The 9,020-nt window shown below is 44.0% G+C and overlaps 1 long non-coding RNA gene across 1 annotated transcript; it reads right to left on the bottom strand.

Moving 5' to 3' along the window:
* Positions 1 to 2,693: 2,693 nt before the first annotated feature.
* LOC131274223 (uncharacterized) lies at positions 2,694 to 8,900 on the bottom strand. Its single transcript, XR_011646439.1, has 3 exons — positions 8,810 to 8,900; positions 5,434 to 5,794; positions 2,694 to 3,156 (listed from the first exon to the last, which is right to left on the bottom strand). It is a non-coding gene; the product is annotated as an uncharacterized lncRNA (long non-coding RNA).
* Between the last annotated feature and the right edge of the window lie 120 nt (positions 8,901 to 9,020).

Here is a 9,020-nt window from a genome sequence, read left to right as displayed (position 1 = left end):
CGGTATGATTAAAATCACTGTCAGCCTGGACTAAAATGGACATGCAGGGAAAAGATGGAATGGAAAATAGCTTTAAGAGGAAAATCATGGAAGCTGAGATCTGGAATTAAGACATTTTCTTGGGCAGAGAGGGGCCCCACCCATGTGTATGGAAAGGGTGAGTTTGCCCAGGAAGCTGAGTTTGCTCCTGCTGTTCAGTGGGAGTTTTGCTGCCCCAGGCTACAGAGAAGATACAGCACATTCCCCAAGGGTTGGGGAGTGTGAGGTTAACAATCCATAGTTCAAAAAAAAAAAACAACCCATAGTTCTGATAGAGGTAGATTTTTCCTCCATAGATTAGGGAAGGCCAGGTCACCAACTCCTTGCTCTGAGAGGGTCGGGCCTGTTAAGCCTGAGATAAGGAGACTGTTGCTATCATCTCACTGTACTAAGGGGCTAAGACTGTACACTGTACCCCAGAGATGGAGAAAGGTGTGGCCATCACCCCAGTGATTGAGGGTGGGATCTGGAGCTCAGATGCTTGATGTGGCTGGAGCCAAGAGAATGGCCTTTTGACAACCCTGTGGAAAGGATGGGTCCCCATGAGGCTCCAAGGATGAGAAGAAACCATCATCTTAATGACTCTCAGACTTTGGAATCTAATGGGGTATGCCTTGCTGGTTTAGGGAACTGTAGGGGACACCTGACTCATGCTTCCTTCCCAATTTCTCATTATGGTAATATAGATGTTTGTCCGTATAGATATTTGTCTGTTGTCCCTTTTTTGGAAGCTGATAATTTTTTTTTTGTGTAAGATTCACAGGTATACAGTCAGATGGGACTTTGCCCAATGACAAACTACTTTAAACTGATTGTGATGTGATTTTGCACTTAGTATTGCTAACAAAAAGGAATGAAGGTATTTTTAAAAAAATATATCTTTTTGGAATTCGGAGAGTGGAGTATGGTTGTTTGATGTTATTTATGAATTCCAAAAAGAAATCTACATTGTTTGTAAACTGGTCTTTTCCACTGGACATGAAACCCTTTGATTGTATTAAATTCAGAGGTTTCACTCTTAATTTATTAAATCAGGATTAGGGATTTGACTTAACATCATTTGGGCATACAGGGTTAAGTCGCTGCCCACTGATAGTCAAAAACAAAGAGGTAGATACGCAGAGAAGATACACAGAGGATCCTGCAGTCCTTGGGAAGAGAGGTGAGCCCAGTAGCCTATAGCTGCAGCTAAACCCAGAAAGAAACAAGCACCAGGGAGAGAGAGAAGCCTTATGCCAGCCTACAGCTGAGATAGAAAGAAGCTAGGACCACCAAGCCTTAAGAGGGAAAGGAAGGGTGAACCCTCACAGAGACTGGCAACCATCTTGCTCCAACTCATTTGTCTTTACCCCTTTCCCCTTTTGAGCAAGGTCTTTTCCAGTTGCATTGCTAGTTGGTGCTTTGTAGTAATCCCTCAGTGCCAGTGCCACACTGGGGGAAAGGTAATATATTATATTTTTGGGGAGTTTAATTCATTCATATTCAATGATATTAATGTAAATGAATTATTTCCATTTTATTCTTTAATTTTCATGGGTCATATATTTTCACCTGTCTTTTTACTCTTTTGGTTATCCTTTCTGCTATTTCTTCTAACCTCTCTTACAAGCCTCTCTCTCCAGTCTTTTTCTTTCTGGCTCTAAGACTTCTTTTAATATTTCTTGCAAAGGTCAATTATTTTTTAAGAACTGTCTTAGTATCACTTTGTGATTATTTTATACTCACCTTCAAATCTGAAGGACAGTTGTACTGGATAAAGAAGTTTTAGCTGGCAGTTTATCTCTTTAATATCCTAATTCTATCATACCGTCTTCTCATCTCCATGGTTTCTGATGAGAAATCTGCACTAAATCTTACTTGGTGTTCCTTGTATGTGATGGTTTGCTTCTCCCTTGCTGTTCTCAGAATTTTCTCTTTAACATTTGACATTGAGTAGTATGTCTTGCAGTAGGTCTCTATCAATTTATTGGGGTAGGGTGTGCTTCTTGGACATGTAAGTTCATTTTTTTGTGAGAGTTGGGATATTTTCAGCTCTTAGTTCCACAAATACTCTTTCTGCCCCTTTTCCCTTCTCTCCTCCCGTAAAGTCCTATTGCCCCGGCCCGTGGGACGGCAACGAGGGCTCGAAACCTGCCGAGAAAGAATGGTGGGACAAGAGACACGAAGAATGACAGCAAGACAGTGTTCTGATCAAGCTGCGAATTTTATTGAGGGAACAAAGCATATATACTCTTGGGAAGGGGAAGGGCAGTGGGTGGAGGTGGAAGCTAGGGATTGGCTACTTCTGTTGCTGAGGTAGAAGGCAGACTTCAGTTTCACGTCTTGCGCCTGCGCACTATCTTATCAGTCTGGGCAGTGGCGGAAACGGAGAACAAAGGAGCAGGGAGGGAGAAGAACAAGGAAGTGACAGGGCAGATTTGAATTCTGCCATGATGTGGGACCCACCATATTGTGGTGAACTAATTATAGTTTACTCAAATGAGAAAGTTGGCTCCTCTCTGGCAGCCGTGCTGCTGGCTCTACTGAGTTCGGCGTGTACTTTATTTTGACTGCTCCCAACATCCTATGACATGTATGTTGTGCTTTTGTGTTGTCATTCAACTTCCTAAGTCCCTGTTTAATTTTTTCCATTCTTCATTGTATTCTTTTCCTTCTTCAGTTTTAGCTGTTGTTTTCTGTATCACTCTATTTTCTCTTTTATCATTTTAAATTTGCTGTTGTATGCTTCTACTGTGCTTTTTATCTCAACTGTCATGTCTTTAATTCCCATCAGCTGTTACTTTTCCATTTAGATTTTCAAATTCTTCTTTGTGTTTGTTCAGTGTCTTCATGATGTCATTTATCTCTTTAGCCATATTGACTTTCAACTTATTAATTTGATTCTGGAAATTTGTGTGCATCTTGTTAATTAGTAGTCTCAAATCCTGTATCTCTTCTGGGTCTTAAGTAAATTCCTTTCCTTGGACCATGTCTCCCATTTTCTTAGTATGTCTTCTAATCTTTTGCTGATGTCTAGGCATCTGGTTTAAGTGGTACTTTACTCAAATGCCAAATTTCTTTCTTTCGTAGGGACATAGGGGGAGGCAGTTACTGCTGCTCTTCAATTCTTGGTTCAGCCTGGATCATAGAGAATGTCCCTGTTAGTTGCTCAAAATTGGGCTTTGTACCCAGTAATGGGTTGCAGACTTGCTTCCTAGGGCCTTGGGGAGGGAGGCTATAAAGACTGGTAAAAACCTGTTACTTATTTACTTCTAATTTTCTCATGTGTACTTCCTTGGTCCACTAGCTGATGGCAGTCCTTAGCATCCCTCTTGATGTGGGCTATGGGTGGGAGGCTGTTCATCTCTTCTGTAGATAACCTAAGCTGTATGTGTCCTGACCTGTGGACAGTAAAAGGCTGCAGCCCTGCCCTTGGTGACCATGGCAACGACACCAGTCGGGGAGAAACAGTTTAGCAATGCAAACTCTTTAAGCTTTAAATATTAAGCTTTAAATATTCAGGGAAAATGCAAACCAAATATGTGAAATGCTTATTTGGAATGTATGAAGTCCATGCTAAAAGCTTACCTAGGATGTGGAAGATATATGCTAATTCAAGTCTATTGAGCACTGAAACAAAATGATTTGGCCCTTCCTCTGTATAAAAGGAACTCAAAAATCTTGTTTGGGGCTCAGGTTTAAAACAGAATGCTCCTGAGTCAGGCTGGCTGTCAATAAATCATTTTTTCCTTCTTAAAATCATTCCTGAGTCCTGGCCTTTCTATATACAAATAATTGAACCTCTGTCATTTTCTACAACATTCTCAGTTCAATGGTGGGAGTGTGTTTGCTGTAACACCTATTGGATCAATGTGATAAGAGGTTCCGGCCTGTAGGATGGTGGTGATGGAGGCACGACTTTGTGAATGTAATGAACTCCACTGAATTGTATATTTGAAAGTGGATAAAAATGGAAATTTGTTGTTTGTATATATGTTAGCAGAAAAAAAAAATTTTTTTTAAATAAAAAAAAAGGTGAGTCCACCTTAGGGTGTGTCTTCTCTTTCCCCTTTCCTGGGACTGTAGATCCCTGGAGCCCCCTTTATCTGCAGCTGGCACAGAGGCCTGAGAATTCTAAACTGTCTTGCCTTTAGTGTGGGGGAGAGTGCCAGCAGTAGCAGCTGCTAGTTTCAACTCAGTTTTTTTTTGTTTCTTTGTTCTCCTGTGACATGGACATGTCTTTTTTATAGGGTCATCATTCAATACACTACAAGATCCTGCTCTCAGTGAGAATCTATTGTGTCCCTGCCATGAGTTGCTATGCATGTCTACATGGAATACTAATTTTCTTTATTCAACTCAGTTTTGCTGTCACAATTTTTTGCCTTTGTCACTCTTCTGGGCAGTGTCCAGCATTCGCCTGGTGTCCTGAACCCTATGTGATTTTTCCCAGATTTTTTTCTAGATGCCTTATAGCTATTTTTCTGAGAGAAGAGAGTCCCATCTCTTTCTAGTCAACCATCTTGACAAAAGTCAGGCTTTATTTTAAATGGAATCTGGACTGAGGATGTTGTTAGGGCCTGCAGATCCCAAAGGGCAGAAAGAATGCTTTGCTGAGTGCGGATTCTGGGAGAGGTTGGGCTCTGTGACCATAGGTGTGTTACCCTGACATGTGAGGCAGGAATTGGGGCCTGTAAGCTAGGGGCCGCTTCACCTGCATCTTTTGGCAAGCCTTATTTGTGTCTGTGCCCACAGTGCTTCTGGGGGTGTACTTAGGGCCGTGTGGTTGCTCCTCACGACATCTGCTTACCGGAAGGTGGTGCCCCGCCTACACCTGCTTGAGGGTTGGGACCAGAAGGAGGAGGTGGAAATGGGGGAAGTGGCCATTAAGAGGAGGGAGCAGATGTGGCTCAAGCACTTGGGCGCCTGCTATGACATTGCGGGGGCGGGGGGCAACGGGGGAGGGGGCCTGGGTTTGGTTCCCAGTGCCTCCTAAAAAGAAGAGCTAGCACAATATCCTGGCACAGCTAACTGATGGAACAAGGAGATACAACAAGCAGGGAGCAGATGTGGTTCAAATGAATGTGCGCCTCTCTCCCACCTGAGGTCCTGGGTTCAGTTCTAGTGTACCCTAGAAGAAGTCAAGCAGATAGACAGTGCAAATGATGGGGGTAGGGCAATTAAATAAATAAAATAAATCTTTAAAAATAAATAAAAAGATAGAACTGAGTTACAATTAAAAGGTTTGCAGACTTTAAAAAAAAAAAAAAAAAAGGCCCAGTGGGTGGTAGGACTGACTTATGCCACAGATTGTGATCATAGGTAGGCTAAGGCTCTGTAGCTTCATTCTGTGGGCTGGGACCTGCCAAGAAACTAGGTGGGTGGTCAGAGGCACTGGTGGGTACAGCAACCTACTTGCTGCAGCTGCTCTGGTCTCGAAAGGTAGGGATGGGGCTCAAGTCCTCTGGGCCCCCGTGGAGCATTATAGTGGGGAAGGCTGGGCTAAGCAAGGATCCAGTGTGTTCTAAAAGAAACAGTCACGTAGAAGTCCTGGGAGCACGCATGGTGTTGGGGAGAAGTGCGAGTCAAAGACTCCCCCCTCAGGCCCTCTCTTCCTATGAAGGTGCTAAATTTTTGAGACCCCGCAGCACTGGGGAACTCAGCAAGCAAGAGAAAAGTGATGAAAAATTAAAGTAGAGTGGAGCAGGTAGAGTAGCTCAGTGGTTGAGTGCTTGCTTCACTTGTATGAGGTCCCAGGTGCTATCTCCGGTACCTCCTGAAAGAAAAAAAATAGAAAGCAGAGATATGCAGTGACAGTTATTTGGATATTTTGTTTTACAAATCTTTGCAAGTACAATTACCATTTACTAACCAACAGTAAGAATGTGCCAACCTTATGGTGCACCACTCTTAAATCTCCAAAAGATACAGAAAATCTCCATGTGAACTAGTCAAACTGATCAATGGCCCATGGTCCATAATAAGCAAGAGAGAAGACAGAAAGATATACTCAAAGTTGAACACATATCAACAGCTGTGTTTCCATAAAGATGATACTCTGCTAATCTGCAGGGAATTTTTTAAAAAATGTTAATTAAAAAAAAAGTTTTATTTCATCCCTCCTTCCTCCAGTTGGCTCCCTCACCTGTCTGCTTATTGTTTCAGGTCTGTTTGTGCTGCTCATTGTCAGCTGGTCTTCTTTAGGAGACACCGGGAACCAAACCTGGACCTCCCGTGTGGGAAGTGGGTACACAACTGCTCGAGCCATATCCACTCCCCTTGGGAGGGAATTTGATTTCATGATTTAGGCAATTCGATATGAAAATAACTCCTTCATAGATTAGAGATTGAGGGAAGGAATTCCATTGGACAATAAACCTATGATGATGTATTTATGTAGATTTTTAAAAAATAGAATCTTACTGAGATGTGCTTTTGTGTTTATATGGGTATGCCTCTGTCTCCAACTATTTTATTGTATAAATATCTTACTAAAATTGTCTCTATGTGTATTAGTTTTTTCTTACTGAGAGGAAGTCACCACCAATTTAGCTATTTAACACCTATTTAATTTCTCATGGTTCTCAGAGGTAGAAGTATTTTGGGATTGAGAGTTGACTTTTCTTGTCTATTTTTTTTTACTATTACTAAAATAATGAAAATACTCTGATAATGATTGAAGTGATGAATGCATAACTATGTGATATACCAAATACCATTAATTGTACACTTTGGATGAACTGTATTTTTTATTAATATGTATCAATGAAATTGATTTGTTAAAAATTTTTAAGAAAACAAAGTATTTTGGGCTTCGCTGCATACTCTGCTTAGAGTATTCCTGGGTCTAAATCAAGGTGTTGGCCAGCCTGCGCACGAATTGACAGAATCCATTTCCTCCTCCTGCTTTCCATGTGCTCCTCCTTCCCCAATAGGAAGTTTTATCTTTCTCATATTTTAAATTTCTTACTACTTCTATCACCTTTCTTAAGGCATTCCTTCCTAAGAGCTCGTGTAATTATTTTGTGCAAACGTGTATAGCCCAGGCTAATCTCTGCACCTTCAGGTCAGGTGATGAGTTAACTTGAACTACAACTGCAAATCCCCTTTGCCATGTAACACATTCATAAGAGACGTCTCCCCAGGTTTCTCCCTGAGTCCAGAGCTATAGAAACCATCCTCCTGGTGAGCACCTTTGTCCATTTGTACACCCTCTCCTCCATCTTTCAAGTTTGGCCATTAAAAAAATTCCAGATGTTGTCTGGTGAACACCTCTATATTAATCACTGTGTTTCCCAACTGTCGGTCATTTGTTCTCATAATTGTGAATGCAGGATATCCAGGCTCTATTTTTTTTCAGTATAAGCATACAAAATGCCACCACCCCACATGAGCTTAGACACATCCCATACCGAATATAATTTTACATAACTTTTATATTATTATATAAAGCTTTTGCTTTATTCAAGGAGGACATCAGACTCAGACGGCCATAGTTCAAATACCTGGGACAGATTCCTCAAGCTATGCCTCAATTTCCTAATCCATAATATCCATCTCATAGGGTTGTTGTGAGGGAGTGCAACTTACTTTAAGTGTCCATCATTTGGCATCAATGTTTTATTGTATGGATATTTCTTTAATTAGTAAGGCTGCAGTTTTCTTTTCGTATTTGGAGCCAATAATTAGATCTTTTCCTTTTGTCTCAGATTTAAAAAAACACCAAGTGTCAAAGCGTAGCTATTTCTTCTGAAATATTTTATTAAATCCTAAATTTCTTGTGTTTTGAAGCCTTACATGGGAGCTGATGTGGCTCAGAAGGTGGGCACTCACTTCCCACAAGGGAAGTCCTGCCCAGCAAACAAGGAATAAACAGAGGAGGGAGCCATCTGGTGGAGGGGAAGATAAAAATTTAAAAAAACCCTTACAGACCTTTGAAAATTCCTAGGCCTTAACTACCTAAAGCATAAAAGGCCCCAATCCACGGACCCTGAGCAGTGTGACATCAGAGCAGGTCCCGCTAAATAAGAAACAATCCACGGCCTCAGTGCTCTTCAGCGGGGAAGCGTGGGAACCTGGAGGGCCGGGGCTAAATACCCCGACACACAGAGACACACACACGCATTTTGTAATGTGGCGTAGCTTCCTGACCCGAGTGGGTGGGGGCGTTTGGAGAAGATGCCTGGGGTCTTCACACCTGTTCAGGGCTCCTAGCTGGGCCCAGCCCTCCAGGTGGGCATGATAAAGGGGGCGGGGGTGTCCAGGCCTTCCTATAGGGACCACCCTCAAGGTAGTTCTTAGATTGTGGGCGGGGGGCTGTGTGGACTGAGGCTGGGAACACCACCGGTCAGGCCCGGCCCTGCGCCCACGCTGAGGAGGAGACAGGCGCCTACGGGATCACGACCCCAGGCGGGGTGTGGACACTTGTGAGAGGGAGGCCCAGAGGACAGAGGCAGGGAAGGGGGGGACCTATGGGGAGATCTGACCAGTGAACAGGGCTGCGCTCCACGAAGGTGCGACTTGGAAAAGCCAGACGTGCTGAGGCGGCTCCAGTTTGCCAGGACTGCTGGGGGAGGGGGGGGGGCGGTGAGGAGGGCAGGGGGGCGACGGCGGTAAGGGGGTGCGGGACGCAGACCCACGAGGGCCTTGGGTGTCACGCAGAGCACGCCACGTCGCCCCTGCCCAGGCATAGCCGAGGACGCGCCCTCCCTCCTCGCGCACAAAGGCCCGGGACCCGCCGCCAGCACCAAGCTGCGCAGGCCCAGCGCCAGGCGACGTCTCGCCTTCCTACCTGCCGCGCGCTGCAGCCAACTCCGGGACTCAAGGAAGGACCCACTTCGCCTCCGCGGGTCCCGCCCCTTGTCCGCTTAGCCATTGTCAGCGGTGACGTACGAAGGAACGCCCTTGGTTGCTAAGAGCCCGGGGACTTGGTTTCTTTCTTTCACCCGGTCTTCCTCTCCAGCAGGCCCAGCCTCGTCGATTCGACCAATGATAAAACGAAG

The sequence above is a fragment of the Dasypus novemcinctus genome, chromosome 18 (genome assembly GCF_030445035.2).
Source record: "Dasypus novemcinctus isolate mDasNov1 chromosome 18, mDasNov1.1.hap2, whole genome shotgun sequence".
In the NCBI taxonomy this organism is placed as follows: domain Eukaryota; kingdom Metazoa; phylum Chordata; class Mammalia; order Cingulata; family Dasypodidae; genus Dasypus; species Dasypus novemcinctus.
This window is presented reverse-complemented; position numbering and strand designations above follow the sequence as displayed.